This window comes from Pristis pectinata, chromosome 6 (genome assembly GCF_009764475.1).
Source record: "Pristis pectinata isolate sPriPec2 chromosome 6, sPriPec2.1.pri, whole genome shotgun sequence".
NCBI lineage: Eukaryota > Metazoa > Chordata > Chondrichthyes > Rhinopristiformes > Pristidae > Pristis > Pristis pectinata.
This window is the reverse complement of record NC_067410.1, coordinates 92,241,470-92,265,493: the sequence shown is the minus strand read 5'-3', so window position 1 is coordinate 92,265,493 and position 24,024 is coordinate 92,241,470.

Here is a 24,024-nt window from a genome sequence, read left to right as displayed (position 1 = left end):
CAGATGAGAGGACTATCTGCAAACATCTTCAGATTAATGTTGAATTTTCCCAGAACATTTTAGTTACACATTAAATTTTTAAATTAATTTTTTTTTAAATTTTAAATTTTTTTAAAAAATTTTATTTACAGCGTGGTAACAGGCCCTTCCGGCCCAACGAGTCCGTGCCACCCATTTTAAACCCATATTAACATACCCGTACATCTTTGGAATGTGGGAGGAAACTAGAGCACCAGGAGGAAACCCACGCAGACACAGGAGAATGTATAAACTCCTTACAGACAGCAACGGGAATTGAACCCTGATCGCTGGCGCTGTAACAGCGTCGTGCTAACTGCTACGCTACCTTCTGTAAATTTGTCTCAACATTGGAAATGAGTGAATTTTTAACTGGGGAACAGTCTCTGGAAATTTGTGTTGATAAAATAAATTAAAATGGCAAGCAACACCCTTCATAGTCAACGGGCAACCAAATGCAAGTGGTGAGATTTTAGCATCATGCTACAGGGGAGCACTGTAGGAACACGGTCCAAATCCAAGTTCTACAAACACATGAATTCCCTCCCATGTTTGTGAATGCCACTTCATGACACTGCTGAATAAGGCACAGTAAGTGAAGAATCCAGGCGTAAGTGAAGACTCCGACAGTTTGTTGATGTCTTGTAGAAAGTCAAGTTGCCCTATTGTTGTATGGGTCATCATGATACAGGCTAGCTCTACTATCGCATTATCTCCAGCCACTCTCTGTTTCTAGTTGCCATTTGTTTGTGGAGTTACTTAATTGTGTGTCTCCTGCTTTTTCCCTGCTGAAAATTTTCCCTGTTGTTGCACACTTTTCTTGAACTGAAAATCTGCATGTCTCGATCTCAGGTTTCATCCAGTGCCACAGCAACACACCTGAAAGGTCCTGGTGGACGGTTTCTGTGTGAAGAAACAATTACTCTCCACTTGGTCCCTCTTCAGCATTTCCTAGACTCATGGAGCTATACAGCATGGAAACAGGCCCTTCAGCTCAACTTGTCAGTGCCAACCAACTTGCCTAACTGAGCTAGTCCCATTTGCCTGCATTTGGCCCATATCCCTCTCCAATCCATGTAATTGTCCAAATGCCTTTAAAATGTCATTATTATACCCGCTTCTACCACTTCCTCTGGTAGCTCTTTTCATATACTCACCACTCTCTGTGTGAAAAAGTTGCTCCTCAGGTTTTTTAAATCCTTCCCCTCTCACTTTAAGTCTATGTTGTCTCGTTTTGGGCTCCCCTACCCTGGGGAAAAGACTGGCTACTTACCTTATCTATGCCCCTCATGATTTTATAAACCTCTGTAAGGTCACCCCTCAGCCTCCTATGTTCCAAGGAAAAAAAATGTCCTAGCCTATCCATCCTCTCCTTATAATCCAACCCCTCCAGTCCTGGTAACATCCTCATGAATCTCTTCTTGCACCATCTCCAGTGAATTCATTGATTGATTTGAACCACGTTCTGTTATTCATTTATCATATGTGAGCATCACTGGCAAAACCAGTCTTTATTGCCCATCCCATATTTCCCTTGAATATGATGGAATATACTCCTGTTGAAGTTACTTCCACAGCATTGTCGGCCTGGGAACTCCAGAATTCTGACCCAGTGATGAAAGGTGGTGCACAAACTGATGTTCCCATGACCCAGGTGCCTTTTTCCATTTAGGGTGATAGAATTTATGGTTTCTTTTTCATGGCCAGATGAATAACTGTAGTATTTTATAAAATCAATTTTAATTATTGATTTGCATAAATTCATTAGAAAATTGGTGAAAAATTATTCTTCAGGTCTTATGTGAAATGCTGTGCATTTAATCTTAAAAAATGTCCCACCTGTGTCCCTTTTAGTGGCTGTTGACCTCTGGCAATACAGAACTTTGCTGTGTTGTTCCAGTGGCTGAAATGGTCATCAGCATGTCACTTAGTGACCATATTGTGTACCTGTGATGCTGGGGTACAAGTAATGGACTACAAAATATTTACAACACAGAAAGAGGCCATTTGACCAAATAACCTTTTGCTTGTGTGTGCTGCCATCTTAATTTGCCTGGCACCATCAACATCATTCCTTTTCCATCAAATATCCATCAGAAAATGGAACTGGGGAGACTGTTCAGCCCCTCCAACCTGGTCTGTCATTCCATAAGATCATGGCTGATCCAACTTTCCTCGAGACAACTTTCCCATCCTCTCCCCATAACCTTTGATTACCTGGTGATTACAAATCTATCTCAGCTTTGGTTATAGTCAAAGATTCGTCCTCCACAACTTTCTGGGGCAAGGAATTCTAAAGTTTCACAGCCCTTTAAAAGATGTTGTTCTTCCTCGTCTCAGTTCCAAATGGATGCCCCTTATTCTGAGATCATGCCCTCTGGTCCTAGACTCTCCCATGAGGGGAAATAACATTCCAGCCTTTACTCTGCCATGTCCCCCAAGAATGTTGCATATTTCAATAAGATCACCTCTCATTTTAAACTCTGATGAGTACACACCTCATCTGTTCAACGTTTTATCATAATACAATGCTCCATTTCCAGAATCTTCGTTGTGAATATTCTCTGAACTCTCTCCCCTGATATTAGATTTTTCCTGAAGGAGACCAAAACTTTTCACAGTGCGCTGTGTTAATCTAGTATTCTCTTAACGGCAAGGTTCGGAATTTTTCATTCAGTTTGCCTTCTGTGGGACAACCACATCAGAATAATGGCTGCTTGAAATAGGCATACTGCTCTCGGTGTGTTAATAAGGGACTTTATTATCACCTTGGGTAAGTGGGCTGGTCAGAGTTCGGTTGGCAGCAGCTATTAAATGGAATTGTCTTTTTGAAATTATGGCCAGAGAGTGAGGGGCTTTTTCCAATGGAACATTGGTTCCAAAGAACTGCCTTTGTTCCTGCTTGTTTTGATCCTTGTGGAAATGTTAGTTTTAAATATAGTATCAAGTTATGTTTAACTCAAACAAAATTATAGCAGTTCTTTATTCAGTAAAGCATGTTGGATTGAGATAACATGGTAATGGCATTACAAAATTCTTTCTCTCCAGAATTTCAGAATTCTTATTAGCTAAAATTATGATTGTTTTAAAATTTAATCCTGAGTTAATCATGGGCATTAAAATAGAAATACAATTATACAAATGCTACCAGGCTAATTTTAAAGCAAGTCTTTGCAGATTTCCTCACAAAATTTCAATGGGATTTGCATGTTTGATGCTACCATTAATTGACTAGTGTCTTAGCTTTGGAAGTGCTAATATAGTCTGAAGCCTGGACTTGTGGGGGAAGGGAATACTCTCATTAGGGGAGAATCCTATGTTACATTCTCAGAACAGAAGAGATCTAGATTCATAGGGTTCATTTGGTTGAATTACCTCCAATAAGTGTAATATGAAAAATGACTAACTGGACAAGGAGCTGGTGGGCTCCTTCCAAACCTTCACCTTGGAGAAGAAGAGGACAAAAGAAGAATAATTCACCATATTATGTACATATTCTCATTTCACTACTGGGTGAATATTATTTATACCTTACTGCAGAAAAAACTGTTGAAATATATCAGGCAAAGAATCGGTGATGGGGCAGGTAATCAGAGGCTACATGGAATTGAAATTTGGTTTGTAGCTAATGAAGTCACATGATTTCTAAGAAGAATACTGCCTCTGAGAACCCATTCAGTACAACTTAATGGTTCAGTTGTTTTAGTTACGCATTTATGCTGTTTAATCAGTGCATCATAAGCCATTTACTCAGCTGTGTTTAAATTTTGCAAACACCATAAGTTTTTTGCTTTAAAAAGTATGAATTTCTATGTTTTGTTAAAACATAGTTTTGCAAAAACAAAATAGAGAATCCCACAAGCATACTGTAGCAATCAGCGAGCACACATGGAGCATTCAACGTATTCTACAGAAAGAGAAGATTATCTGTATGAAACATTGTGGACTGCCAGAACTAACGCCTGCCATGGTGGAACCATATTTTCCACCAACATAGAAGGAGACCATTTGGACCATCAAGTCTATGTGGGTTCACAGAGCAATTCTTTCCCACTAATTTTCCCTGAAACCTATTCTCCCTATGTTCCCACCAGATTCTAATACTTGCCTACACACTGGAGGCAACTTAGAGAAGATATTTAGCCGATCAACCCACACAGCTTTGGGATATGAGAGGAACCAGGAAGAAAACCCAGAGGAATGTGATCACAAGGAGAATGTGCAAACTCCACGCAGACAGCACTAGAGGTAAGGATTAAACTTACAACACTGGTACTGTGAGGCAGCAGCTCTGCTATCAATGTCACTGTGCCACCAAGTGACGGCTGATTATAAAGGCATAAACAAGCAGGAAAGTAAAAATAATAGTACTCCCAAGTGAGATTTTAATATAACTGCAAGCTCTTTCAAACAAATGATACACTCTATTAATGTTTACTTTAATTTTTTTGCAATCTATAATTAACAAAATATTGAGTTTTTAATGTTTTAAAGTAGCTTGGGTTATTTGTGTCTTATAATATTAAAGAATACGCAACATTCAGTCTTGGCAAGTTTGCTGTATTACTGGGTTGATATTATATTTCCTCACAATCATGTGCTTCGATACAGTAAGCTGCATTTCATTTACCCTGTAGATTAAATATTTTATTCAATTAAAAATTTAAGTGTTCATAGGAATATAGAAACTTACCCTACAGAGACCATTCAGTCCATTTTGCTTGAGATACTCTTTGAATGTGATCTTTGAGATGCTTAGTCTCAAATTCCTGTTTTATTTATAATCCCATAAATTCCTGATCTTCAAGTAGAAGTCCCTCCTTCAAATTATTTATATGACAATCATCCAGCACCACCAATCCAATTAAACCTTCCAGCTCATCCATATAATGCATTTTTGCAAACTACCTTATTGATTTGTAGGTTCACCTTCAAGGCTTTGAGTATGTGGATATCATCCTGCACATCCATGACAAGATTGTGCCATTTATTTTATATTGTCTTTCTTTCTGAATTGTCCCAAAATATTACACTTCATACTTCACTGCATTGAACTTCATCTGCCTGGCTTCTGCCCAACCTATCATCTGATACCAATATCAACATGAAGACTATAACTGTCATTATCACTATGTACTACTTTGCAAGCTTTGAATCATCTGCAAATGTTATAATAGTGCTCTATCCATATGGGTCTAGGCAGATTATAGGAATGGGAAAGAGCAATGAGTGCATTCTGACCCTAATGAAACACCAGTGCCAATCACCAACTAGTCTGAAGAATAACTAGCCTCGTGGAGTTAGACAGTGCATTGGGAGAAAGTTTGACACATGCAGATGCCACTGTTAGGTCAGAATCCCAAAGGTACATTTTTTTAACCAATTGATGTTGCTTCAAGGTTTAAAAGCATTTTTATTCAAATTTAAAATAGTTTTTAAACAGTTCCTAATTATTTATTCATTTAATTGATTTTTCAGTAGTTTTTGAGCATTTCTAATGGTCAGAAATATTCATAAATATTCAAAGACCTTGACAGATTTAATAACCAGCCAAGCATAGGGTTATCAGGCTTTGCCAGTTATTTTTTCAGTTCTTTGTGTGTGGGGTTTACTCTGACCTGCCCAGATGACGGCATTATGTATAGTGATGCCCTGCTAGCATGCAGAGTCTTGGCATTTTAAACTTGGAAGAATTCACCAGCAAGTTAACACTGGTGGAACTGCAAAAGACAAGTGCACAGCTGGTATGTATGTTATTGACAATCATGGGTGGTTCACTGCTTGGCTGCAAGTTTTGATCCAGAGTTTCAAGTTGATAATTTTCAGTCATCAGAAGGACCCTTTCATTCAATGAAGTTACTTCCCGACTGCTAAGTATTTCCAACAATCTTTGTTTTTATTATTATTGATTTAGATGCTGTATTAATATCCCTGTGGGTCAATGGAGAAGGTGAAAAAAAAGAGCAACATGCCATTGATGTCATCAAGAGGTAATAAATAAATAACGAATAGGTGGAGACCAAAGCTGCAGCCCTTTAAGAGGCACAGGTAATGGATGAAGGTAATGGGTCGCCTTTGAAATGGAGTCAGACTGTGCAGTGGTGTGACTGCCTGATGTTTAGGGAAGGAGAGCTGGTATGGAACATGATATGAATATTACTGGCAAGTCAGCAATTATTCTGTATTCCTATTGGGCTGCTGACTTGAACTACTGCAGTCCTTCTGGCAAAGGTATGTCCACTGTGCTGTTGGGCAGGGAGTTCCAGGAATTAGACCCAGATGGGGAATTTTATTTCCTATCCAGGATAGTATGTTACTTGGAAGAAGGGTGATTGAGGAAGTGGACCTTAGTGAGTTTCAATCCCAGGAAGTGTGTTAGTGAAAAGGTTCCAGGAAAGGATAATGAGACAGATTGGTGGATTGGCAAAGATGCAAAGAATGTGTAGGTTGAGCCAGCAAGAAGCACTAAACCTTACAAGGGGAAGAGAGCCAGGACAGTAGAGAGAAAGAAGTTCAGCAAAGAAGCAAGAGCAAAAAATCTTGTTCTTGTCACATTCAGCTTTGTCAGTTTTCAACAACAGGTTGCTTGAAATGCTGGCCACAAATTTTCTGGGAGCTGCTCCCCCTTATGGTGCTATAAGTTTATTGGGAGTTGTGGTGCATGTATAGGAAAACACGTGCAGGACCGATTTTTATGGTGGTGAGACAGGAACAATTCTCAAGAAATTGCAGCCATTATCTCATCTCTTCTCTCTGTGAATGTTGACTGGTATGCTGAGTGTCATTAGTACGGTAATCATGCCATCTAGTGGGCACACCTTGTCATTCCTCTAACCCATGTGCTGATCCTGATTGGAAGTCCTACGACTATCCATATTCCTGCTTCCTTGGTGTAGGAACAGTTCCCCCAGACTTTCTTGCTGTTTTCCACCTCTGTGCCCTTTTGGAGTCAGTTTATTAATAAAGACAAAATATTTCATGAAGAAACAATAACATGTTGATGTTAGTTCTCAAATAAAATATCTAAGGAGAGTATTTTCTATAGAACAAGAACAGAACATAGAACAGTAGAACATAGGACAGGCCCTTCAGGCCACGATACTGTGCTGAACTAATTAAACCAATGACCCCTAATTAATCTAATCCCTCTTCCCCGCACATTGACCATATCCCTCCCTCCTTTGCATATTCATGTGTCTAAGAGTCTCTTAAATGCTCCTATGCTATTTGCCTCGACCACCACCCCTGGCAGTGCATTCCATTCCCCATCACTCTGTGTGTTAAAAACTTGCCTCCCACATCTCCTTTGCACTTTCCCCCTCTCACCTTAAATGCATGCCCTCTAGTACTATATATTTCAATCTTGGGAAGAAGATATGGAGTTGTCTACTGTATCTATGCTTCACATAATTTTATAAACCTCTATCAAATCTCCCCTCAGCCTCCGCCGCTACAGAGAAAACAGCCCTAGCTTGTCCAGCCTCCCCTCATAGCACATGTCCTCCAAACCAGGCAGCATCCTGGTAAATCTCCTCTGCACCTTCTCCAAAGCCTCCACATCCTTCCTCTAATGAGGCAACCAGAATTGAACACCATACTCTAAATGTGGCCTGACCAGAGTTTTATAAATCTGTAACATAGTATCCTGGCTCTTGAACTCAGTGTCACTACTAATGAAGGCAAACATGCCATATGCCTTCTTTACCACCCTATTAACTTGTGTGGCCACTTTAAGGGAGCCATGTACCTGGACCCCAAGATCCCTCTGTTCATCAACACTGTTAAGGATCCTGCCATTAACTGTGTACTCTCCCTTTATGTTGCATCTCCAAAAGTGCAGCACCTCACACTTGCCAGGATTAAACTCCATCTGCCATTTCTCCACCCATATCTGCAACTGAACTATTTCCCCACTGTATCCTTTGACAGTCTTCTGTGCAATCCACAATGCCACCAATCTTTCTGTCATTTACAAAATTACTCACCCACCCTACTACATTTTCATCCAAATCATTTATAACAGAGGTCCCAGTACAGATCCCTGTGGAACACCACTAGTCACAGACCTCCATCCTGAATAAGACCCATCCATCACTACCCTCTGTCTTCTATGGACAAGCCAATTATGGATCCAATCAGCCAAGTCACTGTGGATCCCATGCATCCTAATTTTTTGGATGACCCTACCATGTGGGACCTTGTCGAATGCCTTACTAAAATCCATGTAGACAATATCCACTGCTCTACCTTCATCGATCACCTTCGTCACCTCCATGAAAAACTCAGTCAGATTAGTCAGAGATGACCTGTCCCGCACAAAGCCATGCTGACTGTCCCTACGTAGACTGTGCTTCTCCAAATGCTCGTAAATCCTATCCCTGAGGATCGTCTCCAATAGTTTCCCTACCACTAACGTGAGACTCAGGGGTCTATAATTTCCAGGATTATCCTTATTTCCCTTTCTGAACAAAGGTACAACCTTCCCTCCCACCAGTCCTCCGGCACCACACCTGTGGCTAGCGAAGATACAAAGATCTTGGTTGAGGCCCCAGCAATCTCATCTCTCACCTCTCTCTCTAACCTGGGGTATGCCTCATCAGGCCCTGAGGACTTATCCACCTTAATGTTTTTCAAGAGACCTAACATTACCTCTTCCCTAATCTCGAAATGCCCTAGCATGTTAGCATGCTCCACTCTGATATCAGTATCCTCTACATCCTTCTCCTTGGTAAATACCAATGCAAAGTCCTCATTTAGAATCCTGCCCACATCCTCCACCTCTAAGCACAAGTTCCCTCCTTTATCCTTGAGCAGTTCTACCCTCTCCCTAGTTATCTTCTTGCTCTTGATGTGTGTGTAGGATGCCTTGGGATTCTCTTTAATCCTACTCACCAAGGACTTTTCATGTCCCCCTCTAGCCCTAGTAAGTCCCTTCTTGAGTTCCCTTCTGCTCCTTTTTAGTCCCCATGTGCCCTGTCCGATTCCAGCTTCCTAAGCCTTAAGCGTGCTTCCTTCTTCTTCTTGACTTAATTAACTATCTCTCTCGTCGCCCAAGGTTCCCGTACCTTGCCATCCTTGTCCTTCCCTCTTACTGGAACAAACCAGTCCTGAACTCTGAGCAGCTGGTCTTTAAATAATCTTCATACGTCAGATGTGGATTTGTCTGAAAACAACTCTTCCCAATTCACTCTCCCAAAATCCTGACTGATGCCCATAATTTGCCCTCCCCTAACTTAGTACTTCCCTGCAAGGTCCATTTTTATCCTTATTCATAGCTATCTTAAAGCTTAAGGAGTTGTGATCACTGTTTCCCAAGTGTTCACCCACTGAAAAATCAGTCACCTGGCCAGGCTCATTCCCCAGTACAAGATCCAGGATAGCATCTCCTCTAGTTGGATTGTGTATAAAAGAGAATTGGATTAACTGAAGTTGATTGACATCGATAAAGAGAATAAGGGTTGATATTTTATCTTAAAATCACTCATCATGATTACCAGCAGTTATGGCTTTCAGGCTGCCTGTAATTTTTTTTCTTTTCATCACTTCTTCAATTGAGATGATTTCTGTATATGTGGAGCCTTTTTGTTTAACTCAGAAGCTTTATTGTAAATATGATTGAGTGTTGGGTTAAAAGGTCAATTTAAATTCACTGAAGTCCTTGGTAATTAGAAAAATGTTGAAGGTGATTATAAAGGATCGTAAAGAGAAGGCTCTGCCCAAGAGTTCTGCTAGAGACCCAATATTCAATAGCAATATGCAGGAGTGTTTGCCTTTGTTTCCCACCTCTGTGCACTTCTGAAGTCAGTTTATTAATAAAGAAAAATACTTTATAGCATCCTTTTCATACCATATGATATTTATTTGTTGAGGAAATAATTTTACGAAAGAAGGACTGTTGGTACAGAACTTTTCTTCAGATGTTTATGTAGTTGGGGCCAGGAATAGTGGGGGAGAAATTTGTCTCTTCCATGACAACCAGAGGAAGAGTCATGGCTGCCGAACGTTTTTTTCCTCCTTCCATTCAGTTTCAGTGAGTAAAACTAATGAGTTTCCCCAAATGTCTAAGGCACCTTGAGGGAACAATCTGGATTTGTCAGATGGTCTTTTTTCCCCGGAGAAATTTCCCGCTGCTTGCTGCGCCACCACACGATTTAAATTAACATCAGTGAGACCTCGTGGTGAATGACAGTGTCAATGTCCACTTCACATTCCTCAAGAGATGATTTTCTGTTTGGAAAGTTATGAGTTTAAGGGGGATTTTCAGTAACTGAACATATATTCAGCAGAAAAGGCCCATTTAGTAGGAAAACTCTTTCAGTTGGTAATGAGATGGTGGAGGGTTAGGCGATTCATAATGTAGGACGTGGCTGCAAATTGTTTCCATAGAGAGACAGATTAAGACAATGATTTTGAAAAAGAATCGGTTCATCATAATCCAATTCCACACAGCCTCAATATTTTTTATGTTTTCTTGTCACAGGCAAAGGTAACAGGGAATCTGAAACTGAAAAGGTTGAACTAATAAAGAAATTTTCAATACAGAAATAATCTGAGATGGAGCTGATATACACTGTCAAAGGTTGGAAACAATGTTGAGTTCTTTGAGGGATTGGAAACCTATGATAATAGCAGTAGCAGCAGCAATTCTTTGAACCATTGAGCAAATCATGGGATTTAGAGTTCTTACTTTTATTTATTTGCTTACGACATAGAAAGAAGCCATTCAGCCTATTCAGTTTACGTCAGCTGTCTGAGTACCCCCAGCAGTCTCATTTCCCTAACTGTCTCTCTGTAACCCACCATCTCACACATTCCCTTTAAAATCCACTGATTCTCCTGATATCCACCTGCACCAGAGGCAACTTACATTTGCCAACTGACCTAACAACCAGCATGTCATCGGGATGGGCAAGGGGAAACCCATGTGAACACAGGAAGAATGTCCAAACTCAGCACAGACAACACCTGAGGTCAGAATCGAACCTACGTCGCTGGAGTTGTGAGACAGCTGCACCACCTGCAGCGCCATCATGCCACCCACTTTCAGAACTTTGTTTGGGCCAATGGACGATGGAGAAGTATTGCTGTTCCTGAGGGCAGAGAAGAAGAGGAACAAGCTTTTAGGAAGAATAATTCTTGCATTACACCCCTGTTTAGTCAAGAGTTCAGTGTTCAGCATACTTTGGGCATATTGAGACCATGGGCAGATGTTCAAACATAAGGCTAGGAGTGCTATTGGAATCCCAATTCGGAAAATGATTCCATTTCTATTACTGGCTGTGTTTTTAATGGACAGCTTATCCACTGTGCCAGGTTAACATCTAAATAGAAAGGTGAAAATCTACCTCAATATCTGTAGTTTTATTTTGTTGGCATTGTCTTAGTAAGGTCAGAAATCTTGAGAATCTTATTCCTGTAGAAATATAATTTCGAAGTAGGCTGTTGAACATTTTGATGAAAGAGGAAACACCAATCAGTCAGTTCAAGATGTTTGGCCACAGTGTGGGAAAAGAGCTCAATGTGTGAACAGCATCCTTTCCCATGGTGGTACAAATCAACTCACCAGATCCTGCTCCTAGCTTTCTTCCCAAAAAATTCAAAGAAACGGCCAAGAATGCTGTTCAGAAGCTTCCAGGCCCTGCTTTTAACATCTCTGAAGATATCTGATTGCTGCCTGTTGCTTAACCAGTCACAGTTTCGCTTTTAGCATTGTCCACATCTTCAAGAGTTGGTGCACCTTCTCCATACATGGAAGATGGGGAATAGCAGCTAAAGCACTGAACAAGGCGTAATTTGATGAACCAAAAGCCTTCTGCAGTGGCAGAGAATTTTTCACCTTCAGGCCTCATCAACTCAGCTCCTGTTAGTCCCCGTCAAAACCTGTGGTAGCAGATATATGAAGAGAAACTTTGCAGTGACTAATGGAATCTTTCTTTTTAGCACATTTACTTCTATAGCTTAATCAAAATGTATGTAAGTTTCACTAATAATTAAACTATTCTAGAACTGATAAAACTTGTAATACAAAATTTCTTCCTACTGTCACAGAATGGCACATGTATTGTTGGAGGTGTAATTTAAATCAAACTTGTTACGGTTATAGTCACATAGTCAAATCTCATTGGTTTCATTTGAAAAACATGATTATTTATAAGTGGTGTAAAATTAGTGTAAATGAGCTAGCTGTTCATTCACCCATAGTGATACTTACTATCAGAATCTCTTCACACCAATTCTAAAACCATGACGTGACTACAGTGTGGAACCAAATGCCCCGTGTGAAAATGCGTCAGCCACCTGTCTCCTGCTGGGAAAATATTGCAATTATTTCTTTGAAAGGGTGCAGTCTGGGGTTTAAGCCGACCATGAGAAAGTTGGGACTGATTAGACTACATTAGTCCAGTTTTCTGATAATTAAAATAATATGGATAGTTGTCAGTTGTCTGAACAGCATTAAACCGTATGAAACATTTACAATCACAGGCTGAATTTAACTCTGAACTTTATTTAAAAGTTTTAAAAAAGTTTAATGTCCCAGAGAAATAAATTTATATGTATGCTATTAATAATTGGTAAATATATTATAGACTACTGAACTGGAGAGCAATATTATGCATACAATATTGAATTGACTTTCATTCCATTGTCTGATGTAATGCATACAGTAAAAACTACATTTAGTTAGAAAGTACTGCTGAAAATATCATCATGTATTGATAAGGAATATTATTACTTATACATAGGATTGAGTTATTGAACAAAAATGGCTTCTTTTAGTTTATAGTCACTTTCACTGCATTGTTAGTAGATTACTAGGAATAAATCTGGGTCCTTCTACAATTTGTTGCAAGTATACCACCGTAAGTTAAAGAAAAGTTTAATCGTTAATTACACTTAGTCATAGCTCAGTCATAGCATTCCCACCTTTGAATTAAATATAGTTGCTTCAAGGCCCACCTCAGGATTTGAGCATATAATCTAGGCCAAAGTGTCAGTGATGTATTGAGGAGCTAGTTTTCTGACCAGGCTTCATGCTGCCTAAAGCTTTCCTCTTCACTTTAGCCACATGGCTCATTTTTGTATCATCTGTAAGTTTATTTTCCATGTCCCTAGTATTTAGATCTAAATCTGTAATAAATACTATAAAAAGCAAGAGACAAGGTACTAAGTCATGTGGAACACAACACAACGATACCATCTGCTTACTGCCAATAAACTAGTTTTAGCTCTAATGTGCTACTCTCCTTTGGATCCCGTGGGCTTTTACTTTTGGACTCAGCCTGCTAAAGTCCATATTGACTGCATTAAATGTATTTCCCTCATGGAATCTTCTCGTTACCTAAAAAATCCAATCAAGTTAGTCAGGCATGACCTATCCTCAACAGGTTGTTGGTTCATTAAATCACAACCAGATGGTTAAAAAAGGTCTGCAGTGTTTATGCTTAGAGGAGAGTCCAGTCATAAAGAGTGCAAATGAACTGTGAGAACTTAATGTTGAGCAGTGAAAGACCAGAACGGAATGAAGTTCAACACACACAGCAGGAACGATTAAAGTGCAACTACTAGCATTTTCATTTATGTGGACAAAGAGGTGGCAGATGAAGTTTAATCCAGACAAATGTGAAGTGTTGCAGTTTGAGAGGTCAAATGCAAGAGCAAATAGCAGGACCCTTAACAGCATTGATGTGCAGAGAGATCTTGGGGTGCAAGTCCATAGCTCCCTGAAAGCAGCAGCATTAGGGTGATAAAGAAGGCATCACCATGCTTGCCTTTATCGATTGGGGTATTGAGTATAAAAGTCAGGAAATCATGTTGCAGCTGTAAACTTTAGTTGGGCCACATTTGAAGTATTATATGCAGTTCTGGTCGCCACACTACGGGAAGGATGTGGAGGCTTTGGAGAGGGTGCAGAAAAGGTTTACCAGGATGTTGCCTGGATTGGAGAGTATTAGCTATAAGGAGAGGTTGGGCAAACATGGATTGTTTCCTCTGGAGCATCAGAGGCTGAGGGGCAACCTGAAAGAAGTACATAAAATTATGAAAGGCATAGATACAGTAGGTGAGATAGAATCTTTTTCTCAGGGTGGAAAGGTCAAATACTAGAGGGCATAGGTTTAAGGCAAGAGGAGGAAAGTTTAAAGGAAATGTTTGAGGTAAATTTTTTACACAGAGCGTGGAAGGTACCTGGAAACATGCTGCCAGGGGAGGTGGTAGAAGCAGTTGGAATAGCGATGTTTATGAAGCATTTAAACAGACATATGAACATGTAGGGAATAGGGGGATATGGACCACATGCAGGCAGATGGGGTTAGTTTAGATTGACATCAAGGTCAGTCGGACATCGTGAGCCAAAGAGCCTGTTCCTGTGCTCTTCTGTTCTATGATCTATGTTCTTTCGTTGTATTGTGAAGTAAGCTAATTTGCTTCATTGGATGCCAAGAGCTTTTTAAACATGAATTTTACATCTGCAGCTACTTTGAATCAGTTATTTAATTGATTATGTGAGTTGAATGCTCAGCTGGTTCGTGTTTGCCGAAAATGACAATTTTTCAGTTCTTCAGAAATGACCAGTTAGGTAGAGAGGATGAAGTTGTTGTGAAAAAATGACATTTCGAAGGCATTAATAGAATCGTTTGTCAGAGACTTCAGTGAAACTCTGGACTTATGGTATAAAGAAAACTTATAGCAGTATAGGTAGAAAGTTGTTTGAATTACAGTATAAATCATGATAGCTTCTTGAACAAAGTTCAAGATTTCGATTTTGGTCAGTGCAAACAATCTTGAAATCTACAGGTAATACAAAAATTGGGAGGTTAGAACAGGAAAGGGCAATCAGGTAGCATGGAAGGAGAGGATACATTGGATGCAAAGACATTGATAAGATGCCTGAACAAAATCAAACACATAATTCTCTGGAAGCGCAAAATCACATTATAAAGCCTGAAAACAGCTTTTATTGGTTTTATCAATGAGGTCCTAGAGTACTAGAGTTAAAAAATAATGATAAAACTGCATGTAGGCTTAGATTTATTGTACAATTGTACTCCTTATCTTCATATTTACCACTTGTTCAGATGTTTTTCAATGAAGCATGAGAGACTGTAAAGGTTTCACTTAGTATATTCAGACAGAGCAACTAAAGGACTCAAGTAAAAGATAGTCCTCTGATTCAGTATTAATAATTATCCTGAATGTTCGTTGTAGTGAAGATGTACTATTGGTAGTCATTACCTTTTGATTACATTCTCAGCAAATGAACAGTTAATAAAATTCACACTGACCTTGAAAGGCAGGTGTGCAATGAAGCAAGGTACAGTTTGTTCAGACAAGCCTAGTCATTGAAAATTAACAAAATCTGCAGATGCTAGCAGTCTAAATTATAAACAGAAAATGTTGAAAATACTTAACAGGTCTGGCCACGTGTGGAAGAGAGACAGGGTTAACATTTCAGATTGAAGAATTAACAAAGTTAATATTTCTTTGACCTGAAACGTTAGCTCTGTTTCTCTTCCCTGAGTATTTCCAGCATTTTCTGCCTAGATGATGAAGAAGGTTTCTGTTTTCATGAACTTTGCTGTGAATGAGTTAATATGAATGTGGCTTGATTCATTACAAGCTGGTTCTCCAGACAGAAGTACATCCCTACAATGTTCACTTGTAGCATTATGATGTTTGATAGCCAAAGCCAGATGATCCATTGTTAAAACATTCACTTTACCGAATCCCATCCACCAGATCAGCTCATATGTTAACGTTACGATGTTCAGCTACTAGCTACTTGTTCCATAAAAATACAGAAGGTGCCTGAAAGTCCATTGTGGGTGCAGCTCTCCCACAGTTCTCACCCTGAGTCGAGGGGTGTTCCATAATATTTGTAGTTGAGCTTGCGCAGGTTAGCTTTATGCTGGCCATAGATGGCAAAACTATCATGGCGATTCATTTAAATGGGACTGCCAACCTTCACTGAACAGGTAAGTGAGGGTAAGTGGCTTGTTTTTTGACTCTATTTTAACTAATTTAATGTTTTAATTAGTTTACAAAAGATTCATGTTCTAAATTAACTAAATTTTTTAGAAATATCTTTGAACTTTTAAAATTCTTTAAGTATTTTTCAGCTGTGTCTATATGCTTCTAATCATCAGAGACATTTAAACACAGTGGAGAAGGCCTTAGACAGCCAAGTTGTCAGAAGGTTACCAGGCAGTCTGTGGGTAGGCCTCAACTTGTACTGCCTGCATCCTAGTCACTGCTTGTGGACTGCTCCAGCTCACAGCACCACCAGCAAGGAATTGGGAGATGCATGGCTGCAAAAAGTAAATCTGATCTCGGACGTCCCATGAGAGGCAAATGCCACGTTCAGGCTTGGTCCAGCCCAAGGAACATGCTTTAGCAGTAATGTGACAAGTGACAATGCTGTCACTGGTCAGAGGCTTGATGTTGCTCTTGGATTGGCTAACTTGGAGCTCAAAGGGCCAGAACATTTCTCAAAAGAGATGCCAGGAATGAGAATGGACAGTTTAGGAAGAAGGTTAGTTCACAACACTTCTGTTTATTTGAAATCTGTATCCGGAACAGAGATTGCACACTTACCTGGAATATCTATGGTACGTTTACAGTGGCATTTAAATAAAGAGAATCTGTTGGAATAACCTTGCTACTGAACAGACATTGTAAGTTGTGCTATCTAACTAGAGCCAGTTAGATAACACAATTGATTAAGATGGTAAATAATCCTTGAAGGCAATAGCATTCCTAATAAGGCATTTCTCCTTTGTTGAAGAGTGGTGCCAACATCCACAGGTGCTATGAGTCAAAGATGAGGTGGCCTTATAATAACTCTTTCCAAGGAACCCCCTCAACCAAAGCATCTGCAGCATTTGAGGGCAAACTTGATCCAAAAGCTTCTGCTTTCTGGAATGTTGTTGGCATCAGTGGTACAATGATGGAAATTCCAATGGTCAAGTGAAACTCAGTGTGACATCCTCTAACAATCTCACTTAATGTGTATAGTCTGTTGGGGTTGGAAGGAATTGTGGTCATGACAGGGCAACATTTGCCATGAACCTTTGTCCAGGGTGAATAAATGGCTGCAGACTAAGGGAGGTAAGTTCTTTTCACACTAGTCTACAGTATGTGCTATTATGTGTGGAGAAACAGTGAAGTCAAAGAAACAAAGGACTGCAGGTCCAAACATTCGGCACTAGTTGTGCTTGATATTGATCCTCCTTTAGGGCTCATCCTCCATCTCCTCTCCACCTCCTCTCCTGGTTTAGTTTCTCAGGCAAGGGTTCTGTTAAACAAATAATGGTGAAGTGTAAAAATCTTTTTAGTGTGTTCTGTACTAGGCCACAGGGCTTGTTTAGATACAGTATCATTTTGGGTTTTCCCAACGAATGTCCTCTGATGCCCTAGAGCTCATGGTATGTGGACAGAAGTCAAAGCCAGGGAAGCTGGGAGTTGGCCTTAACCCACAAGACAAGATCACAAGATCACAAGATCACAAGACAAGGGAGCAGAAGTAGGCCATTCTGCCCATCGAGTCTGCTCCAAAGAAAAGGGGAAAAAGAAATGAGAAATGAAGGGGGGGCGGGAAAGTCTGCTTCATGAGCAAAAATAAACTGGCACTGACTGGCACCGGTAGTCCTGAAGGATGTGTGAGTGAGTTGACTTAACTTCTTTGTTAAATGAAAAATATATAGGAGGTGCATTTACCAGGAGTGTAGAGCATCTGTGACCTTCCTAATGCTGTATTGATCAGCAAACTGAGATAGGGCATAGATCAGATTTACCTCAAAGTAAACTGCTGGAGGAACTCCAAATGAAGGGGCTTGACTTGAAATGTCGACTGTCCATTTCCCTCCACAGATGCTGCCTGACCCGTTGAGTTCCTCCAGCAGTTTGTTTTTTGCTCCAGATTTCAGCATCTGCATTCTCTTGTGTCTCGATCAGATTCAGCTCCCTGGAATGGTTCAGAGGCTAAGAGGTCAAACGTGATAATTACCCTGAACTGAATTCTACCTCGTTATTCCTCTTTTGCACTATTTTGTTTATTTATTTTTGGTAACTTATAGTAATTTTTATGTCTTTGTGTTGTGCAAACCTGGTTGTGTTGAACCTGCCAAACCACACAGGCCTTTGGATTAACATCATCTCATTTCTACCAGCAATGCTATGAAAGGGTATTGCAGGATGACAGAAGTCATTAGTTGCATATCTGATGTGTCTCTCATATTTCACAAGCTCCAACCATGGATTTCTTTATTAACTGGAACACGTGCAGAAATTCAGTGCTACACTACTAGTTTTGTTCAGCACTATGTCAACAATAATTGAAGAGTGAATGTGATTGCAACTATTTCTGGGTCACAACTCACCATTCCAGAAATTTAATCATGAGCTGTGTGGATTTTTAAAATTAGAATTCAATGCTATTTTGATGTGGTTCAATTTTCCAATTAAACCAAAACACTTGCTGATAGGTGATTTATCTTAAGTAAAGACCACTTTTGACTGGTGTGATTTGAGTCGGCACTTGGTATCGTGAGAAAAAATATTCTTTCACCTTTTAAAATACCATTTTCAGCTTAACCTAGCAATAATATTTTACAATTATAAAGTGAACTTTTAGGTGCTATTGAGGTGTGACCATGAATCGTATGAACATCTTCAAAGAATATTGGGTTTATTTCATGAGAGTGGATGTGATTAATGGCTGAGTAATGGGGCAAGTTCAAGATGAAAGCAGCACCATAGTTGAAACAAAACTTATTTATAAGAAAAACAATGTGGTCTTGTTAAAATTTAATATCAAAGAAACGAAAGGATGAAACTAGTGTGAGTGCCCTGTATATTCTCATGGATAAAACATCCTTAGCCTTACCTTTCATTCTTTCTGCTCTATTATCTGAGCTTCCTGATGGTTGTATGACCCTTTTAGCATACTCTTACTTGCCTCCTAACACAATTTAAAACTGTAAAATAGTTATTTCTCACCATTTATTATCTTTCAATATATAACTTATTTTATCTCTACAATGCAACTTCCTTTCCCATAAAGCCACTGCCTTTATACCTACAGGAAAAAACATGATGCAGACCTTCTGAAGTTGCTACTGTTTGTCTAGGTCCACAATATCTGGCACAGTAATACAACTGATAACATCTGGACTAGTTTTTTTTTGCACACGGTCTCATTAAAATATATGCTTCAACTTCAGCACGTTCAGTGATTTCAGCATTTGTCAGTTGACCAAACTTCCTTATCAATGTAAAGCCTCCCATTATTTGAAAACAATGAAAAATATAAAAGGTTTCTTTAAGCTACATTACCCCATAATCTTCATTCTCTCTTTCAAAGAGTCTCGTTAACATAATGAGCTCCCTGAAGAAAGAAAAACATTTGGTGTAATTTTAAGCATGTAAGAGTTTATGATAAAAGGGATTGATTGACTGATATCTTTTCTGGCTACAGTCAAAAATATCTGACCTCTCTTTGCATGTGATTTTTGGATAAGGAAGCCAATCCAAGAATTGAATGGTAAAGAGCAACTTCTTCATTTACTTTTTCCATGTAAATTTTTGGTGATCAACAATGAACCATAAATAAAACATGTAAAACTCTGTATATAATGACATAATATTTTCCTAACTCTGCTGATCTATTTCATGTTTTTAGTTCTTAACTTTAAAGAATATAGTGGAGAAAGTGCTCCCCAGAAATATGAGCATTTTAAAGACTTAATTTTAAAATTCCCTTTTCCTTGTATTCACTGTTGTGTTTACAAATGCTTCCATAATTCTGTATTTAATTTTCAAATAGACGTAAGTCTCCTTGGGTGTAAACCAAAAAAAATGTATTTACATCTTCCCTGAGAGGCTGTTCAGGACTTTCATCAATATCACTTCATCTGATGAAGAGGATATACATACAGTTAGCATGGCCAAAGCTAACACAGTGCAATATGGAAAGTTTTCTTGATTAAAGTCTTAGGTACTCTTGAGCAACTTTCAGGCTGGGCAACAGTCCATGATACAGTCCTGCCTACAACAATGGTTTCTTTAGGCTAAGCACAATTGACAAAGATTACAATTGCATATATGATGACATCAGCCGACAACTCTTTTAAATTAGAATAGACGATGATTCTTTTCATATCATCTTTAATTACCAGGGAGTGTGCAGGACAACCCATGCTGAATATCCTGCATTGATGGATGTCCTTAACATAGAAGAACTCTCTGTCTTTGATATTAGCTGGGGTGGCTGTACATTGTCCAATGACTGTTTGATAAATGGAGTGTTGCTGATGGTGTGAGTTCAACCATGAATGCAGAATGCCAGTGCAGAAAAATGGTATTGGAGCTGGAATACATAAAACAATGTGGTAGAGAAAGTTTGGAGAGAAAAAAATCTATTGAACTGCAAAGGAGCTAATATTTTTTGTCCTTGCTCCTGAGGTTTTGGCTATTTCTTTGATTTGGGTACTTTTTTGTCAAATTGATTGTAATGGTCAGTAACTTTACACTAACAAGTAGAACAAAAGTTTTACTTCTTTCTTGGGCAGCCTGTTAACATGCATATGTTTGTTTTAGTTCTGATAATCCTGTTATTCTCCATGATATCTTCATCAAACAATTTCTTTTATTTTCCCCTAAAAAAAATTCCACTCACTTACTAGCAACATCTGTTACCTCCTACTATTTCACTCTCCTGAAACATTTTACAGGACTTTCAACTTTTTCAGGAAAAGAATAAATTTATGAATCTGTTACCTTTTGATTTCCTCTATTGAAGCCACCATTCTTGACATTTTTCAGTAATCACCATCAGCTGTAGCTGAACCTTTTCTCTCCTTCCGATCAGATTAATATTAATATCTTTGACCAGATTTGACTAGACTAAACTTTAGATTTGTGTTCTTTTGACCAGTGTCTGAAACAATGTTTATGCTATTGTCAAGAATTTGGACCCAAGAGTGAACCTTGGATTACGTAAGCAATCATCATGAATTGATCAGCAACCATTGAGAAGGTTCAGGCACAATTCACCTTTGTGTGTCTGATGTTTGTTCAAAATTAGATATATAGATAGGGACATCATCTAGAGTGAAGAATTTATTTCCATGTATATTGACTGAAATTGTATGGTAAAGTGCAATCTATGATCTGAGGTTTTCGTTATATAAAAAAAGAGCAAACCCCAGAGTGACTCAGCAAAGAGGCACAAATTGAAGGGTCTCTGCAACGATACTAATGTTTTGCTCACAGCCTCTGCTAGACTCATTTTACTCTACTCCATTTTTGTCTCCAACCATCACTGACAAGGATTACTATATTATCCACCAAAATAATTGAGTGGCCAAACTTGTCCAAAAAGCAATCAAATGACAAACTTTAGTTTAATAAGTTACATGAGTTGCTGTTCAAATGTTCCACTGTCTTGCAGACTTTCATCTAATACAGGGCCACTCATATCATTTGATGATCTGATTTTCCTTTCTGTACAGCTGCCTTGGCCTATACAGCTCTGGCCTTGAAGATTTTTTATAAATAAACTGCTATAGATGTTGCCCTAGATACCTTCATTGGGTATGGTACCATGCACATATAAACAAGTTAACTGTCTTCCTTCAAAAGATATGTTGGTGCCTATATATTTTTTCAAACCATTTTGTCTATTTTGTGCTTGTCTCAGGGATTCTCCAAGCTTCTGTTCTTTTGATCTATTTCTTCCTCATTTCAATAACCTCTTGTATGCATGATTCAACGCTAGCAATCTTTTGCTGATTATTCTAAAATCTTCAGTGCATTGAACAATTTTCTTCATATCATATACCATTATAATTATAATCTCACAGAAGCAGGCCCTCTAGGCCCTCTAGCCTATTCCATTATTTTATTAGATGGTTGATGTTTATCTTTATTCCACATACTCGCCCTTTCATTAGCCATCATGATTACTTTTTTGTATCTTTGCATCAGTTTTCACCAATATGCAAGCACTAAAATATATGTTTGAATTCTTTTTCTCCTCTGTATCACAGGGAGTCTTTCTAGGATATTAAGGCTTTTCTTATGTGATCAGATCCCTTCTCATCATTACTTTACATAGGAAAAGATTGTTTATAACTTGGGATAGAATGAAAATCAGATGGGCTTTAAAAAAATAGCAGGCAATTTGCTTAGGTACATCACTGTCCAGACATTGAAGCTGAAATTCTACCCTTACCTCATTTTATCCCAAGTGTATATATTAAAATTGTACGATGTATTATGATGTATTAATGATAATCTTCCACCCATGCATCTAAAAAGAAAAATCTACTGAGAAAAGGACATAAGGTGAATTATTTATTATGATGAAAATTCTGTATTTTGTTAATGAAAAATAAGCTGTAGAATGCTTTCCAGTAACATCATCATAAAAGCATCATCCCCTCCATGGACTCCGTCTATACCCCTCGCTGCCTTGGTGAAGCAGCCAGCATAATCAAAGACCCCACCCACCCGGGTCATTCTCTCTTCTCCCCTCTCCCATCAGGCAGAAGACACAGGAGCCTGAGGGTGCATTCCACCAGGCTCAAGGACAGCTTCTATTCCACTGTTTTAAGACTATTGAACGGTTCCCTTATACAATAAGATGGACTCTTGACCTCACAATCTACCTTGTTATAACCTTGCACCTTATTGTCTACCTGCACTGCACTTCCCTGAAGCTGTGACACTTTACTCTGCATTCTGTTACTGTTTTTACCCTGTACTACCTCAATGCACTGTGCAATGAATTGATCTGTATGAACGGTATGCAAGACAAGTATTTCACTGTACCTTGGTACAAGTGACAATAATAAACCAATACCAACACCAATTTAACTTGGTCACAATAGCTGCAGAAATATGCAAAAAAAATTCTATTTTTTTGCTAGTGTCTAGTGCGGTACATTAATAATGAATTGTTGAATGAAAGCCTTGGCACAAACTAGGCAAAATAAGATTTTAATTATGTAACCAGGTGCTGCTTAGCAACAATATAAATCCAAGAAATGCAAAGAATATTCCAAATAGTTAGAAATCCCAGCCTGAGACAGCTTTTCATAATAGGGTAGATGTTAAAATGAGTGCCTGCACATGGAGATTTTCTCAGTGGGAGTAGTACTGAGAATTTTGGCATCAGGGACAGTGTCTCCTCCTGATTTTCAGTCCATTGAAGTGTGTGGGGTACATTGAATTCCCAAATGTATTCGCTTGTCACACAAGCCTCTGCACTCAGCATACTATTTTGTAAAATTTACCCAAATAATCAAAATATCCTGCTTCTTAGCTTAATAACGGTAAAACTGTTTATTATTTGTAAGTGGGTGTCATGGTTGTACTGCAACATTTGGTGCCAATCTTGCATGTCTGCCCTGCAGCACTGTTTTCCCTTCTAATATTTCCTCTTTGCAGTATTTCCATTTTGTGCATGTGCTGATGCTCTGTCTATCCTAATCTAACTAAAACTAAAGAGAGTTTCCAACTGGTTAATGTAACATCTGCCCATACAATTAGCAAGAGCTTAACATCACTCTGCTTACCAACATTGTTTAAAATTCAAGTTTGGAATGAAAGTTCTGGTGACTGGAATAAGGATAAATACATGCCAACTGTCTTGAGAAAAAATGTTATATTAATCATATAGACCTGCAGACTGAACAAACGATAACTTTATTATTCATAAGCCAAACAAGAAAAAATATTTTGAAAATACAGTGAATTTAACTTCAAGGAAGAGGGTGCATAATCCACTGCAGCAACACACACAAAATGCTAGAGGAACTCAGCAGGTCAGGCAGCATCTAAGGAGACAAATAAACAGTCGATGTTTCGGGTCGAGGACTGATGAAGGTCCGTTTTGTAATGTTGAAATTAAATTTCATACAAGTCTCTCACGTCAGTTGTGTATATATTTGCATTAAATAAAAACCAAAAGTGCTGGAAGTAGTGAGCAGGTCAGGAAGCATCAGAGGA